The sequence below is a fragment of the Giraffa tippelskirchi genome, chromosome 13, assembly GCF_054371585.1.
Source record: "Giraffa tippelskirchi isolate mGirTip1 chromosome 13, T2T-mGirTip1v1.2.pri, whole genome shotgun sequence".
Taxonomy (NCBI): Eukaryota; Metazoa; Chordata; class Mammalia; order Artiodactyla; family Giraffidae; genus Giraffa; species Giraffa tippelskirchi.
This window is the reverse complement of record NC_137287.1, coordinates 84,828,355-84,841,816: the sequence shown is the minus strand read 5'-3', so window position 1 is coordinate 84,841,816 and position 13,462 is coordinate 84,828,355. Positions and strand designations below refer to the sequence as shown.

Sequence of the window (13,462 nt, the reverse complement as noted above, 5' to 3'; positions counted from 1 at the left end):
CTTGGGCTCCCTCTCCCGCCAGCCTGCCCTCCCCCACCCACCCCCTCCCCGCTAAGACCTACTTCTCAGGACCTCCCTAGGCCTTCCTCCTTTCCCCCTCCCACCCCAGGACTGCCGAGCCTCCTCCATCTTTAGTTGGCTGCTCAGACACAGATGAACATTTGGGGGTGAAGGGGTGATTGCTGTCCACTATGCCTGACAGCTGCTTCTAGATTACCTGCCTGCACACAGAGCTCTTTGTGGGTAAAAGCAAATGAAATTGGCAAACTTACTCTGATGATCAATACTTTTAGGTTCTTAGCAAATCCCCGTTTCCTCCTCCATTAGGACTAGAGAAAGCAAAAGAGGTTCCTATTGCCCGTAGTTTGCTATCCTCTGAGCGGACTGTGTGTTTTAGCTGAGTCCCTGTCATGAGCTCTTTTCCAGGAGGAGGTTTGCACGGCTGTCATCTGTGGACATCGAACTCCACCATCTATTTGTGTAAGATAAACAGAAAGACATAATTGCCAGTCACCCACGATATGGAGGATTAGGATGAATCCTAAACAACGATCATTTAAAATTCAATAATTGTTGAAAAAAATTAAAAGTCAAATGATGAAGGTCAGTTTTCATGAAGGCTTTCGGTGCAGTAAGCCTTCTATGATGATGGTGTTTTTAAAAAATTAAGGAACTTTCTTTTTCAAAGTCGATACTATCTCAAAATAAATTCCTTTCTCGTTTGCTTAAACCCCTTTCGTACGATAAAAGGAGGTATTTTGCCAAAGAGATCAGCACAATACTGTTTGCCAAAATCAGCCAGTCTTAAGCAAAGAAATTTCTGAACATCTCACCGCTGTAACCAGTGAATCTATTCTTTCCAAGATGCCAAAACTCTAATATCTTTTTTTGTTTGTTTTTTGTTTTTTCTAATATCTTATAATTGTTTAAAGTCACTAATATAGTCCATGAGCTCTTCAGTTTAAAAAAAAAAATCTTACAAAATAAGACAGACATTTAAATCTGTAAATTTTTAGGATTTAAAGTAGAAATAGTGTTTCAGAGTAATGACCATTAAGCAAATTACATATATATATATATATTATACATTCCTTAAATGAGGAATTGTTCCTGAGAGTGCTATTTTATTATATAAATACCCCTGGACAGACCAATTAAGTATGTCATTTCTTTGCTACTTACCTCTTGTGCCACAGTTTCGTGAAGGAATATAAAATGCATTGGAGTTGTGATAGATTTACTATGTGCCAATCTAGCTGTATATTTAATGATGCTCAACTATCTTTTACAATCTGTATGGTGGACAGCATGACCGAGGATTACTATCCACCTGTGTTCGCCGTTGGTGTAGCTGTTTGCACACAGCTCCAAGCGTCTGGCCCCAAGGTTACTAATAGTGGCATTTTGTTAAATATCAGCTTTGCTATAACTAAAGCTAATTAACCAATTTCATGACATATTTTTCTCTAAATTTTCTGTTTGATAAAATAGCTCAAAGCTGCTAATTAAACTTGCAAAGACTATCTCTTTGTATTTCTCAGTGTTTGTCTTTCTAGCGACAAAATTAACACAAAGTATTTCTGGGGGAAGTGAATATATTGATCATTTTTTGATTGCTTAAAACTACTGATAAAATATTTTTAAATGTTTCTGGGTAAAATTAGAGTAGATTCTATGCAGAATAAGAACTTGTTTGCTTTGCCTCCTTCCTTTGGGCCATGTTGGTGTTGCTCCCCCTACACCTGCAGAGCCCTTCAGCTATATAGGTCACACTTCTGGTGCCCAGAGGAAGCCGAGATATTTCGGAAAATAATTCAGGAAAAACCCGCAGATATTATTGGGACCGGGTGTCACCTCCCCTGTCATTCTGAGACAAGCGACATTGTGTTTGGTGCAGGGGGGCGAAAAAACACGACCTAACAGTGTTTACCTGTGTATTCAGCCATGAAATTGAATATTATCGAAGTTGAAAAAATGCAAATCAAATTAAAACCAGGGAAAATTGTCTTTGGAATTACAGCGGCCCGGAGCCCCCAAGTGTTTGCTTAAATTGAAGCGTTTAGAAAATGAAAAACCTCTAAATTGACCCCTCTGCTCCCCCCATCCCAGGAAGGGAATATATTCCTTAATTCGACTTTTAATTCAACTACAAAGATACGGAGGCTCAGACACCCATCATTCGCCGGAGGCAGCAGCCACCCTGAAATAGAACTTTTTCTTTAAAACCAAGTGTCTTGCTTTACCTAAGCGTTACTAACGTCGGACCGCTTCAGAAACCCAGCGGCCCCGCGGTTCTCATTCTTCTGGGAACCGTAGCCTCTGAACCGGCCTCCCGCTCCCGGTCAGCAACCCGGACCCTCTGCCAAGGCCAGGCGGCCGCCCCCTTCCCGGGTCCTCGCATCCTGGGGCGCGCATCCGAACCGCGCCTCCCGGCGCGGCCAAGTGCCCGCGGCGGCGATGTGCGCAGTACCGCGAGGTGCGGGGCAGGGCGATCCGCCTAGCCCCGCTCGGCGCTCACTTGGCCAGCACAGGACTTCGCAGCGTCTTGGTCTGGGAGCCCGAAAAAGGGAAGCGCCAGATAGATATTATTTCTTGGGGGAAAAAAAAAGCAACAAGCAGACGGGTGGTCCTTCTTGCCTTTTCCAGGTCCTACGTCGCAGGGGACCGACCCCGGCGGCCCCACTCACTGGAAGGGTCAACCTCACCCGCAGGCGCCCACCATGCTCTGCTCCGAGAGAAGCGGGAGGCAGGGCAGGGGGCCCCGCAGGAGCGCAAGGCGCCGCGATGGGCAGGAGACCGCAGAGCGCGCGCGGCGGGACTCGCGGGTGGAGTGGCCCAGCGCTCTGCGCGCCCCGGGGGTGGTCAAGGGTGCGAGCTAGTCCCCGGCGGCCACGCCCACCGGTCCGAACTGGGATCGTGGGGGTCGCAGGGAACTAGTGTGGCGAGGATGTGCTGGCGCGGCCCGGTAACAGCTTTCCCATCGGTCGGTGACCTCAGAGGACGCGCTGCCTCTGGTTCGACCCCATCCATCGGACCCCAGCCCGGGAGCCCGGTGCCAGGCCCGCCGAAGCCCATGCGGGTTTTCTCTCCCTTGGGGAGGGAGGGCGGTTGGTGGCCCCCGCGTCGTTCGGTCCCCCCTCCTGGCCTCTTCCAGACACCCTGCAGGTTGAGGGGCAGCCCGGTTCCAGAAACACAGTGGCTGCCGTACAGATCATCCCCTATGGGCGGGTTGGGGAGTCGCGGACTCCGGTTTATATGTGAAACCTTCCCCCGTATTTCCTTTCCAGGGACCCCTGGATCCAGACCAGCTCAACTACGGCTATGAAAACAGACCCGTGTGCCCCAGAATTTTTAACCCGTCCTTAAGTTGTGGTCGTGCCTTGGCAACTGGGACCCTATATCCAAGGAGAGTTGTGGGGGACCAGTTTATGTTTGTCATTTTCAAAACCAAGCGGAGGAAACGGCGGCCAATTAAAATGACATATTTTTATTTGCCTCGCACGTTGTCAGTGATTTGCCCCCGGGGATCCACAATTTTCCCAAGCCTGTTAACGGGTGACGATGAATGAGTGTCTCGCGTAATTTAATTTTCCTGTCACACTAAATAGAGCTACATTGTAAACCTTAGATCTACTCTTACTGATAGGATCGCCTTGTTTTGCCATTTGCACCATAAAGACCCCCAAAAGGGACACTGTATTGTGACCTCTACTCTTGAATTATTCAAGAACTTAATGACATTATCCATTTTAAAAAGGGGAACTAATTGCCATTGATGTAAAGCATGTGACCTTTTCTGGGTGCCCAGTATGAGAATGTAGCCATCTGTATTCGGACCCCAGAGCTGGGAAACTGCAGGATGCTGGCAAAATAGGAGAAAGATATGAACAGAAATGAGCTTCAGATGGACACTGGATTCAAACATATTGTTCAGTTTCACCCCAAACCATGACTTAGACTTCTGCAAAATCCTCTAACCTAACCTAAAATTTGTATTAAAAAACCTATCAATTCTGGCCTGTTTTTTGGGCAGGACATGACTTTTTAGCTATGACAGGAATAGTAAAAATTGTAAAATCCATTAGTCCTTCATTAATGTTAAATTACTTTGTGTCATATCAAGCAAAATATATAATCATCTACTCCCTTCCTCCCTTTCTTTTTTTCGCAATGAAACTCACAACTGTAAAGAAATTGTACTTTGGTATTTGCTATTTGAAAATCAGTCTTGAGTTTCTAGGAAAGCCAGCGTTGAAATTCTTCAGTATCAGAATTCTCACTTTTCAAATTACTTGAAAATGGAGGCTTATCTTTCCTCAAAGTAAAAAGTGTTCCGGTGTATTCTCTACTGGTCTTTCACTCTTTCCCCAGCCCCCAGAGGAAAAAAAAGTGAGAGAAAATGAGAGAAAATTTCTACCAATGTTGTCTGGCTTCAAAAATTCACAGATGAGTGTACAAAGATGATCTGATGGTTTTCCTGTTTTATCTAAATCCACTTCCAGCATTAACTGTGATAAAGTCTGAGTGGGTTGGGAAGTAAAATACTTTCCCATGTTGGGCTGCAGATATTTCTTTTGAACATTTTAAAGTGATGCCCGAGACAAGGAACTGTCATTTCTGCATCCAGTGGGCAGTTCTTTTTAAAATGACACCGAATAGACAGAACTCTGGCTTCACGGAGACTAAATATCCTCTGTGTGAGGCTCAGAATCCACATCTTTCTCTTGTAGCATCACTGGAAAAGAATATGAGGTGCGTTTCATCATTTAACTTGGTTCTAATGAAGCCCACGTTATGTCAACAAGCTGGACGGAATCGGGGCTGGGGCCAGCCAGAAGTCAGGATAGAATGCCCAGCCTTCATCTGTACAGGGGTGTGTGTGCTTAGGCTCTCAGTAGTGTCCGCCTCTTTGAGACACCGTGGACTGTAGTCTGACAGGCTCCTCTGTCCGTGAGATTCTCCAGACAAGAACACTGGAGTGGGTTGCCGTGCCCTCCTCTGTACAAGAGTAGTAAGTGTTTTAAAGGAGTTTGTTATAAGGCTGTTGTTGCCCAGATCATATAATAGAGCAACTGTTTTCGTATTCCTTTAAAAGAAACCTGTTTCTCTCCTTTCCTTGGTATCATGCTTTCTTTGTGTACAACATGGCAGAAAAAAATTGAATAAGGATACATAGTTCTTATTGTCAGATAATAAGGACACACTTAAGAAATACGTTTGAAACCATCACAATATTATAGACTAATTATCTTCCAATTAAAAATAAAATTAAATTTAAGAAAAGAAAACATTTCAAGTCAAGAAGAGTTGGAACATATATGGAATGTCAATCCATCTTCTTGAATATTTCCTGTGATAAAGGCAACACTTTCTGGGTCAGATGTTAATTTAATTATAGAGATTTTTTATTTGGTTCTCCACATTTAAAAATGTTTCTAACAACTTGCTGTAGACTATGAGACACACAAGAAATTATACGTGTCTCTCTAGCATTGTATAGTGTCATAATCCAGTAATTTTTTCATAATGACAGTAGGCACTAGAAATGAAAATTTCATTCATTTTTCAAACTGTCACCATGGATAAGTTATAATTATTTTTCTTCTCATTTCAAAAAGCAACCCTCTTGCTCTGGGACCACTTGAAATACGTTTTAGGTGCTGTGGAAAAGTTTGTGGAATCTTTAGGGCATGGCAGAGCCCTCTCCTGGGCTCATTTTTGGGTATCACCACCTTCTGAATGGGTTTCTGTGTTGATAATTCATAGGGCCTGGAGGAGGGATTCTATCTTGATCGCACTCAAATGGAAGGTGCTACAGGAGTATGCAAGAGATTCTGATTTAGAGCCATGTTTCATCCAATTCCTATCATCAGTTTCCCCCTGCCCTCCAAAACAGAAGGCAGGAAGAAAGAGGAAAGAAATCAAAAAACAACGTTGAAACATATTCCCATTTGCCCATTCTTGAAAAGGTAAGTACCTCATCCACAGGGCAGGATGCCATTGCAGTGTTTCATTTGGAAATGGGCTCTTTATTTCTCCATCAAGCCTGGTGGGAAGGGCTGCACTGGGCCTTTGCGTTTGTGTCAGTTGGTTTGGGTGGAGTTCAAGAGATAACCAAGAGATCACTTTGGTTGTTTGTCAAGATGCTGTGTGCTCCCTGAAAGAGAAGAATGAGACAATTATTGAGGGGCAAAGTGAATTAACTTAGGATACCTAGGCAGATAAATACAATCAGGCCAGCTTGTGCTTTTTCACATATAATGTCTTCAGTTTCCTAGGTTCCAGAGGGGTTGAGCAGCAGCTGGGGGATGGAGGCTTATCCTCCTCTGTTAACTGACCGCCAAGAAGACCAAGAGGGGCGTGTGTTCACCCTCTGCCTGAATTTGGTTACACCCTTCATCTCCTTTACATATTTTAACTGCTTGATAAATGTTTTTTTTTTTTTTTTAATGTCAGCACTAGAGACATTTGATGCTAACTTTCCATCTGGTTCCATTTATCTGAATGTGTCCACCCAAATACTTCTGACTGTCCATTTTTCTTTCCTGGGGAATGACATCAAACCAGGATACCACTGACACGATGACTAAAAATACCTTTGGGAAAACTCAGTTTCTTCTGTTTAGCCAATACTTGTTTCATAAACAGAGACTGCAGCTTGGATCTGGGTCAGGACCCTGCTTATGCCGGGAGACAGCTATGCAGGATCAGTAAATGTGCCTTTTGGTGTAGAAACACCCTGCTCTATACGTCCTCTTTCTTCTGGGAGGTTGTGGGGGGTGGGAGCTACAAAACTCCTACAGGATTTTTCACCTCATGGATGAAGCTCACATGTTACCAGTATAGCTTCTCCAGGATGCAGATTAAATGTGTGGATCGTGGAGTAATTAAACCGTGGACAAAACATGCCTTGAGTTCATGGAGGCTGAGTACTCTGGACATAAAAGCCATCAACTTTGTAATGAAAACATAGGGACTTTTCAAAATAGGCCGTCAGGATGCGGTTTACTTTTCAAACGAAATTCTAACGACGGCCTAACCCTCTTTGACTGTATTCTTCTGTTTTCTATAGATTTGCTTATTCACAGATAGTGGGACAAAAAGATAGGATGGAGGGAGAATGCTTGTGCTCCTAAGAAGCCCACATGACTGAAAGCACACAAGCTTCTCCCGGTGCTGAACTCTGACCTTCACAGGACAGTCCCTAAAAGTCCATAACCCTGCCATCAGCCTGCTCCTGGGGACCTTATCCCATAGTTCCCCATGAGGGTCTGGGGAGTGAGGTGTGTTCTGGACGTGAATATGAGCTCTCAGCATGAGGGAAGCGATGCATGAAAATCATGATTTGCAGACTTGGGCCAAACTACCAGACCAACAACCGCCAGAACTAGTCAGCACCAAGATACGAAAACGTAAAACATTAAAGTTGCCCAAGTAGACGCTTAACCTCCCCGAAGTTACTAAAGCTTCTGATGAATGAAGAATTATGAGCAGCAAGTTGTCTAAGTCCTTGGCTGAAGGTACCATTACTTCTTAATGACCAGATAAAGTCCACGAGCTCAGAGTGATTTTTGGGGGCAAAAGTGGTCCAGGATCCATCCTTTGTGGGTTTCTTTGCTGGCCAATAAAGCATGGACAATTGGCCACTGCCTCACAGAAGGGACATGAGTGGCCAGCCTGGAAACAAATCCAGTGAGCTCCCCCCCAGGCGGGTGCCTGTGCCCCAAGGAGCCCAGAACCTGATGGGCACATGCCTGGATGCCTCTGCCATCTGCCCAGCATGGCACACACTTGCAGTGCGGACGAGGACACATCCCCAGAGGGAGGGACTGGCCAGGACCCAGGCAAGGCCAGTGTGGACAGGGCTGTACTGCCCTTAGCTCCATTTCTAGGTATTAGGGTAAAGAAAGCTCCTCCCGAAAAAAGGATGGAACTCAACTTCTTATTTGAAGACTGAGGGTCCCTCACAAGCTTCAGGGGGGTTTTCTAACCATAGTGTTATTTTTTCAGTGTGCTTTGTCTCTGTGGAGAGGCTTCAGAAGGCCCTTGAAGTCCTCAGCCTTAAATCCCTGTTAATAGGGGAAGTCTCTCCCCTCTCTCTCTCTCTTTTTGGAGGTGGGGCGGTTTGGCTGGGAGCAGCACTGACCCAGCCGGCACTTGGGTAGACCCTCTATCGTCGGCAGGGCACTTATTAACCAGCGCTCATTTGCAGGATCAATATTTCCAGCAAAAGAGTCCACACTGCAGATACACCACTATGTCTCATTTTTTTTTTCCTTGACAGACAATTTATTTTATAAATACATCTGCTGGGGAAGAAAAGGCTGTCCGAAGGACTGTGTCTTTTATCTCTGGGATATGCAAAGCACATTTATTTTCAGCTTTTATCTCCGGAATTGTATGCTGATCCCATACATATAGATTGATTTTGTTCAGGTAGATAATGAAAAGTCAAGTGGAAAATTACACAATGGCACTCACGATCCTGGTCTTATATCGGTATATAAATTGGTTTATTATTTCATTCTATTAAAAGGCTTTTTTTTTTTTTGGTACCAGGAAAACTTCAAAATACATCAAGTTGTCAGCCTCACTGAATTTTCTTTTGGGGGAGGAAGAAAGGAGGGGGCAGGGGGAGGTAGTTTCTCTGGCTGCTTCTGTTAATTGTATGGGCTAAATGAGCTTGTACTGGGCCACTTCGAAGTCGCTCATGCAGTTTCTGTAACTCTGGGACCTTCCTGGGGCCAGGACAAAGATTACCATCACACATGTCCTGATACACAGGTGGATATTTTTCACTCTAGGCATTTCTAAATTTTGTCACAATGACGGGAAAAGAGGCAAGCCACTCTACCACTGGCCGTGCCACCACCCCCCAGCACCAAGAGGCCGGGGGGAGAAGGTGGCAGCCGGATAAAGGCTACCACCAAGGGACATCTTGGAGCCAGAATCCTGAAGGAAACGTTATTAATAAACATCTCCTGGACATTTGGTAGCCCGTGGAGCCTGCTCCAGCTTAAAGCAATTAATTCAGGACACTGACATAAACTCTCCAGGTCTTTGACAGCTTGGAGCCGAAATAAAAATGCTAGTTCTCCGGGGAAGAGAAGGGGATGGCTAGCTCTTTTCTGGACTGTTTGCTTATAGGCCCAGAGAGCAACCTTCCTTGCCGAATGAAATGCAAGGGCACAAACAATGTACCAGGGAGAGAATAGGAGATGGGAATGAACAGTTTGAACTATTTGCTCAGCAGAAGGGCACCACAATGCGGGGCTGGTGGCTTTCCCATGCAGCCACCATCCCTTCTTTGCGGTCTTTTGTTGTCCCTTGGCTCCTTTGGCCAGATAAGAGCACAGCTGCAGCCTTGCAGCTAAGTAAGGCTGCACTCATCCCCCTAAATCTTGGAGTGTCTTTACTGTAACGGGTGAGGCGTGGCTGTCTTTTCTTTCACAGGGGACAGTGAGAGAGGAAAGGGCAGAATGGAGCGGAGGACTGTGACATGCCTGGTGTCCGAATTCCTGAGTTTTTTCTTCCTTTCTGAAATCAAAGCTGTGATCAGGCAGGATCTTTGTGGAGTATTTCAATGGAAGGATTCAGTAACTTGTATTGGTTGCCAAGCCAAAATGTTGCCTTTGGGGGAATGGAAGGGGAGGAGGTGAGTGCGTAAAACAGAGAAGGGGAGGGGAGGAAAAATTTTTGGTTTAAACACTCACACTCCTACAGCTGCTGAAAAGAAGGGGAAGTTTTGAATTAGCCATTTTGAAACTGCTCAATGATGATTTTGTCACTTCTGAAAATCATTTTGGACTCCTCCTTTCCACACTTAATCTGTTCAGAGTCCTAGTGAATAGAGGTTGCCAGAAGCAGAGTGAGAACAGGATGAGCTGGTGATGGGACATAAAACATATATTTGTAATTTCTGTAAATTACTCCTTTAATCAAAGTAAATGTCTCCTAAGATATGATTGAAATGTTCTTTCCCATTTGCTCTTTTAAAGTCAGAGCCTATTTCAAATGCCGTAAGAGAAAGTAGATGTGATAATAATATAAAAATAAAGTATGGCTTACATTAGGTTGGTTTTAAAGTTAAGACCTGCACCATCCATGTGTTCAAACTCAGTGGGTTTTGCCACGGACGTTGGTTTGGGAGCTGGGCGACAAGGCTGCATTCTATTCTAATAAGGTTTATTTAGCTTGAAAGGCTTTGTAAGGTGAAAAGGCAAAAAGTGTAACCCCAAAGAAAATTAATAGTTTACTAAAATTGCACAAAATGTTCTCAGACCAGAAAGCCACCTGCAGAAAATACGAAGTTTCAATGCTGTTTGTGTGTGTTTTTTTTTTCACACTGACAAAACCCACAGGAAAAAACCCTGCTGTGGATTTTTCCTGCTGGATTGTCAGAAGGGAAGGCCACGAAACCAAAGGCTGTCCATGGAGACGCAGCTCCCAAAGATCGACCTCACAGGCGGCCCCGCAGGAAACAAAGCACCTGTGTCTACTCCGGGAGCCCTCGCGCCAGGCCCACGGCCATGGCCAGGGCCACGCAGGACAGGGTGACCCTGCCCACCCACATGCTCAGCGACTGCCCACTTTGCTCAGGATATGCTGTGTGTAGAGCTGCGAAGTAGTTTTAACACCAGGGAGATCAAATTTAGTGAAAAGGGTGTGTGTGTGTGCGTGTGTGTGTGTGTGTGTGTGTGTATGGGTGTGTGTTCCAGCCTGTGTGCAATGCAGGGAAAGGGGATAGACAACAGGGATGTGTTCTTTTAGGCATTTGCATGTTTGATGGCCCCAGCAAAAGACCAAAAAAAGAAAAAGAATGTTGTAACATATGTCGTTTTTTGTATGACTTTGTATAAACATGTACGTGTGAATGACAGTCTTTTCTCTTTAAGGACTATAATAAAAATATCAAATCTGAGTTGTTTTTTATTTACTTTGCAAGTACAAATTTAAAAATTTTGTTTTTAGGACAAAAATCATACCCCATGTTTAAATGAACAAATATATTGTTCTCTCCTGGTTAGGAGCTTAGACTAAATGTATATCATCTTTTTGAAAACTGAGGCCAGGGTGGAAACTACAGTCTCCTGGGAGAATATGTTTCGTTTTTCTAACTCCTGCTGTAAAGAAAAGCTAGTTCAGGGAATTTTTTTCCAGAATGGCGTTTTAAGAGTGATCTGAAAATTATGTTGAATCTTTGTGGATAACACAGGGAAATGACCTTCCTCCTTTTGAGATTATGGGTTTCCACGAGAGGAGAAGTGGTTTTTTTATTGCCGATTTCTGCAAAGAATAGTCAGGAACTGGTCTGCCTTGCAAAGCCACCCTCACTGGAGGACCTCTGAGGGTGGGGAATGCCACAGGGAGGGTGGGCGGATGCACAAGTCATGAATCAGGCTTAAAAGACTATGGTCAAGAGCAAGAAGCAAGTGATACCGATATTCTATGAGATGGGCTTGGACATCACACCAGCTGCCACGGGGTTTGATTAATGAGGCATTAAGGAGATCGAGTGACACTTACAGCTAGTTACTTATGGTGCTAATTTCAAAACACTTTGCAATAGACAAAGACAGTCTGCTCATAATGCAAAGTAATTTGTGGTGTGTTCCTGGTGAATGCATTTAGGGAAGCAAATATAGTTATGCAGAATTTAAATTAAGGTTGACACTAATGTAAACAGAGCCCAAGAACCACTGTCCAATAATTTGATGAGGACACAGGTTTTAATCAAGCCTCTTCCACTAAAATAGCAATTTAAATCCCCATCGTTTAAACTGGATAAAAATGCTTAAGCTGTGAATATTGGGGCGAAAAATAAAAATTTACTAGAAAAGAAACAAGAAACACAGTATCTCTGGGGAAACTATGATTTGACACAACAGAGGGATATCCATGCTGATTTAAACATCAGGTTGGTTTCAAGGCCAGATTCTGGGAATCTGGAGGTATTCGTCTTGCATTCTTGTTGGGAAATAATGGTTTAGGGGTAGTACTGACCTCGGGATAAAAGTGACCCTGGAATGAGAAAATCGAGACTCTAAGCTGATCCAGAGGAAAATTTTATTTTACTTATTAAAGGGAGAAATATTCCTCCCCCCACTCAACAGATTTCTATCTGAAGTGGAAACTTCAAAATTTACTGGAGGTGCTAGGAGGGAGCGGGCCAATTAGGGAGCTGGAGACACCATCCTGAGGGTTTAGTGCTCCCTTTGAAAGAGGTGAGACAATCACCTCAGCCTTGTGGTGGGGGAGGCAATGCTGCTGTTTTATTTCCTTTCCTGAAATCACTAGTGAAGGGGTCGGGATGGGGATGCCAGCCAGGCGTTCAGGTTAATTAAAATACCAGCAGCCCAAGGTCCAAGGCTTGGAAAGCCTGTATATGAGAAACAGAACAGAATAAAACAACAACTTATCCTGTAATTGCTTTGGGAAGAAAAAACAGGGGAAGATCTGGCCATGTCCTTTAGGGTCTCCTGACTCAACTATCCGCAAGGGAGCCAGAGGTGGGGGAACCCTACAATCTCTGAATTGTGATCTGACCATTCCAGATCACGTCAATGACGTGTCTTCTGGGGAAAGAACTTTGTACAATGACGTGTTATCATACAGATCCCGAAGAAAGGGCCAACAATTATTTGAAAAAGAAATGTCCAAGGCAGTGAAGATGGGCCAGGCGGTGACATTCTCACTCACCCCACCTGGGGAGCTAAGAAGGAAACTGGAGACTTCCTTACTTTTTGGGTCCCGGCCCCCACCTTTGTGATCACAGGCTAACAAACAAAGAAAGGGAAACTTGGCGGCCCCATCATGTTCCCCAGGCGCGGTGGGCAGCAAGGGCAGGACCCGAATCACTCTCCCTCTGCCTAGAGGAACACCCTCTCCCGGCCCTACACCCTTCCTGTTTGGGGCTCAGGGGCCGGGCAGGGGGGACTCTCCTTTGAGAGTATTTCTGGAGCGAAACTGAAGGCTCAAACTCCCTTCCAAGGAACCTGTCTGAGAGGGGAAGGGAGAAGCCACGACACTTACCCCTCAGAGTCAAAGAGAACAACTTGAAAATGTGACTGTGTGAATGAACTCTGAAAACCCTGGGTCTGCACTGTGCTCTGTGTCTAAGAAGGAGACTCTCTGGGTCCTCACATCAGGGCAGGCAGGCAGCGAGGTGCCACAGGCTTCCTGGGCAGAGGCTCTGCTCTGGACACGGCTCCTAGGCTCTCCTTCCTGGGGGACAAGGTGTGGCACAAGGCACAGTAGCCGGTGGGACGTGGAGGGCAGGGTGGCAGGAGACGGGCACAGGAGAACGTGGGCCATAGGTAGCTTCCGTTTCCAGTGAGAAAGGGAAAACTTCTGTCAGGTCTGGGAGGCACGGGGCTTCTCTGGGGCCTATTTCACAGTCTCTTTACCACCCCACTTACCCCCACTGTGACCCTGGAGGTCAGTCCCCAAGGGCCACTCTACT

The 13,462-nt window shown here is 45.1% G+C and overlaps 1 long non-coding RNA gene across 1 annotated transcript; it reads left to right on the top strand.

The window, feature by feature from the left end:
* Nucleotides 1-2,860: 2,860 nt before the first annotated feature.
* Nucleotides 2,861-3,488, top strand: LOC145531905 (uncharacterized). Its single transcript, XR_014072846.1, has 2 exons — nt 2,861-2,983; nt 3,288-3,488. It is a non-coding gene; the product is annotated as an uncharacterized LOC145531905 (long non-coding RNA).
* Nucleotides 3,489-13,462: the final 9,974 nt, after the last annotated feature.